The sequence below is a fragment of the Takifugu rubripes genome, chromosome 15 (genome assembly GCF_901000725.2).
Source record: "Takifugu rubripes chromosome 15, fTakRub1.2, whole genome shotgun sequence".
Taxonomy (NCBI): domain Eukaryota; kingdom Metazoa; phylum Chordata; class Actinopteri; order Tetraodontiformes; family Tetraodontidae; genus Takifugu; species Takifugu rubripes.
Window position 1 is genome coordinate 15709094 of NC_042299.1, and position 4092 is coordinate 15713185.

Genomic DNA, 4092 nt, shown 5'->3' on the forward strand with positions numbered 1-4092 from the left:
TTTGTCTGAAATTGCGGCTCCTCCTCGAGTCAAATGGCACATCTGGACCCAACTTTAATCAAACCAGCTGCTTCAACGCGTCGTGCCTGTCGCGCCGGTGCCGTGAACCCGAGCACGCGGAGCTTCGCAGGCTGAGGTGGTGTCGCGGTCAGAATGAAGGCGATAACGGGAGCGCTCGCCGTCCCACAGCCGGAGAGCTTCACTTCCTGTTAGAGCGGAGCAGCGTCCTTGAGCCGCTCTGCTGGACGGACGGCGACAGGAAGCTCCTGGCAGCAGAACGCTCCCATCCTGGGGGGGGCAGGCAGCACCTCTGGAACATCTGCCCGTGGGGGATGGCGTCCGCCAGGCGATAACAGCACACAGAAAGGAGAGAATCTGAGTTTGCACGTCCATCCGTGCACGTGCAGGACGCCCACGTTCAGGCCCTCATACGTTTGGTGTCGGGAATAAAACTGGAACTGGACCAGAAACCAGAAATGCTGCGATAATTAAAATAGCATTGATCAAATTCGAAGCTAACATCGAACATAGCAGAATAGATTTCGAGCGTTTTTAGAATATTCTCGACCCCAGAAACACGCGAGCAGCCGCGCTCTCGTGTTTTAATGCATCTGAACTCTCTTTATTTTCCCTCCCTGCGCGATTGTTAAAACAGCTGATGGGCAGATGGCGAGTTTGGTTTCCACACCTGGAAATTTGAAAAATGCTGCCAAGATGTGACACAAGGGTTTGAAACCAGATAATGTCATTGGGCCGATGAAACCTTTTATTCCACTATTCTGAGAGATAAAATGGAAATCATTTATTTTGGGCCACTCACTTCAGCGGAATCCATAACTTTTTCCGATGGTAAGTTTTTAGTATTTTTCCGGCCTCTTTACATCAGTGGGAGCTGAGCTGCTCACTGTGCTGCTCCGCGCTCTCACTGCCACCAGATGCTGGTTTGGGGAGACGTTAGCAGCGATACCGACAGGAGCGCCAGTTTGAAGTGACCCGAACAGAGAAGCACCTGGTGCCACGTCGAAGACATGAACAATCCTGGAGTACGAAGGTCTAATTTATGACTTAAGTGCTGTTTTGGCAACGTTGATGCAGCTTCAGTTCTGACCGTCTCATCACCATCAGACATCTGAAATCTTTGCTTTTGTTCTCTTCAACCACCTTTGCAGAGTTCCAGAGTTCTGCAGGCAGCAAAGGCTTTGATGGTCAAGCTGTGATGAGCTCTGCTGCTCTGCTGCTCTGCTGCTGCTGCTCTGTAGCTGCTCTGCTGCTGCTGCTGCTGCTGCTGCTGCTGCTACTGCTGCTGCTACTGCTGCTCTGCTGCTGCTGCTGCTGCTGCTACTACTGCTGCTGCTGCTGCTGCTGCTGCTGCTGCTACTGCTGCTGCTACTGCTGCTCTGCTGCTGCTGCTGCTACTGCTGCTGCTGCTGCTGCTACTGCTGCTTTGCTGCTGCTGCTGCTCTGCTGCTCTGCTGCTGCTGCTGCTGCTCTGCTGCTGCTGCTGCTGCTGCTACTGCTGCTGCTGCTGCTGCTACTGCTGCTGCTGCTCTGCTGCTGCTGCTGCTGCCACTGCTGCTGCTGCTGCTGCCGCTGCTGCTGCTGCTGCTGCTGCTACTACTGCTGCTGCTGCTGCTCTGCTGCTGCTGCAGGCCTCAGGGATGCGCTTCATTTCCAGGATGTCTCCAGGTGTGCTCGCTCATTCTGAGCCACATCCAGTGTCCCTGCTCCAGGCCAGGTGTGACCTGTCCTGGGTGAGTTCAGTGTCTACTGACTCCTGGAAGTTGTGAATGGAGGCTTTTTCTCTGTGTGTACTTAGATTTTTGAAACAAACTGGAAGATCTTTTAAAAAGTCATTAAAGTTACTTTTATCATTATGCTGAATCCTCTGAGTCTTTTCAAATTATGGCAACATTTGCCAGAATTATCCTTCGCAACTTGCGTCTTTATATTATCTGGTTGACAGATTCTGTTTTTTCTGGATGAATTTTGAGTCTTTAAAGTCTTCCAAAGTGCCATTGTGATAAACTGCCTCTCATCTCTTGATGGAACAACTCTGGCTTTTCTTATTTTGAAACTTAATCAAATCCAGAGACTTACATCACACAAATTCAGACCTAAAAGGACATTTCAAATAAACCCTGGAGTGACTATCATCAGCTGTGATTGTCCCAACTGCAGTAATGATAATAAAGCTGCAGATTGCATCAGGCTGTCTTGGATGTTTTCCTTTAAAATAGCTCATGCATGAGAAAAACAGCCTCCAGTCGCATCTGCAAACAGCCGCTGATAAAAAAGGGAGCGTGGAGAGGGTGAGCAGGGACAGAAAAGGTGGGATGAAGATGCCAAAGTGAAACTGAAACCACCTGTGAGTTACACAAACGTAAGATGGGATGGATCAGAAAACCCACGGAGCAGATTTCTCTGGAGGGGTCAGTCCCAGATGAAACCATCATACAGGAACCTCCCTCCATGCACACGCACAAACCCACAAACGGGGCCAAAAAGCTCCCTGGAGGATCCTGGAGCCGCTGATCACTTCCCTATTATCACATGCAATGGGGGGGCCCTTCTGCCTGCTGTTCCCACCCCCCTCGGTGCGCTCAGCAGCCTGGCAGACGGACGGAATAAAAGACAGAAGAAGCGGAGCCACAAGCCACCTGAAGGCTCCTCACAGCCGTCTCTATTGGACCACAGTCACCAAAAAATCAAACAGAAGCCAAAAGGACTCGTGGGACTGGTGGAACATGTTTCACATGGCTGGGAAATAGTGACGCTTCCCCCTGAGGTGTTCCTGGAACACCTGGAAGACCTGGAACACACCCACAGCTGCCCCACCAGTCATCACAGCGGCTCTCCGAGCACCCGTCGCATCGATCCTCGTAAATGGAGGCCTGTTCGGCTTCCTCTCACACCTTCAGCCCCACATGGCAGCCATATTTCTCTTCTCCCACACTCACTCAGAAACGAAGCCCAGTAAACGAGAACTATCAAAGGCCTCGTGTTTCCTGTCTTTGTTGTCCAAGTGACCTCGGCTCCTTCTGATGTTCAGGAAATGAGCTGTTTGGGAGCGCAGGTGAGTGTGTGTGTGTGTGTGTGTGTGTGTGTGTGTGTGTGTGGAGGCTGGTCTGGTGTTAAACATCATCGAATATGATGAGCAGTTATCCGGAAGAACAGGACGTTGGAACGGTTCTTTAGGACGTTCCCTGAGGGAGCGAGGCTGAACATGGACGGCGTTAACAGGTGGAGGACGTAAGGTTTGTCCCTCAACCTCCTCCAAACTTCACTGTCAATATGCTGATTTATAATCCAGTGGACAATTGTTTTAACCAGTTGATGCTGGGAAACTTTGGGAGTTGAAAATATTTTAGCTCAAAACATTATGCTTATTATGTTCCCCTGATTTAGCTAGCCTGAAATGCTAAGCGGTTGCCAGTGTTGCTCAGAGTATGCTAATTGCTACCACATAAGAATTCAAACCCCCGTCTTGGCTTTAGATCTGTATCCAACAGCCACTGAGCAAGGCACTTTGTGCAGAACTGGCTGAGATATATTTGTCCAATCAGAATCTTGGTCACTAAGATTTGCGTCATCATAGCAGTTATGCTAGCGTAGACGAGGTCAGCCACCTTGTTTTCCACCTGTGGGATAGTTTGAAGGCAGGAAGATCAGACAGAAACAGAAACGTTATTTCCATGAGATCAGGCTGCTTTTAACCAGGAAACCTTCAGCCAAGAAATCAGAGAAATCAGTAAACTAATGAATGTTGCTTTTGGTTTACATTTGACATTATTGCCTGTGCACGTTTTTGTGACTGACACTGGTTGTACGTGCGTAGCAGATGGGCCGCCGGCAGCTGGGAGTCATATAAACACACTATGGAATATTCAGGACTGACAGTTTTAACATTTTTATTCAATTAAGGCCGGTAATTATTGGGCGGATTTCTCCTCACAGGTTCCCCTCAAAACTGTGATTATTTCAATTCCTGGAAGAGTTTGTGGGTCTCCAGCAAAATATGTGTAAGCTCACATGAATATAAACATTCTAAACCATGTCAGCTTGTCATAACAGTAGCTGATTTGTAGCGAAAGA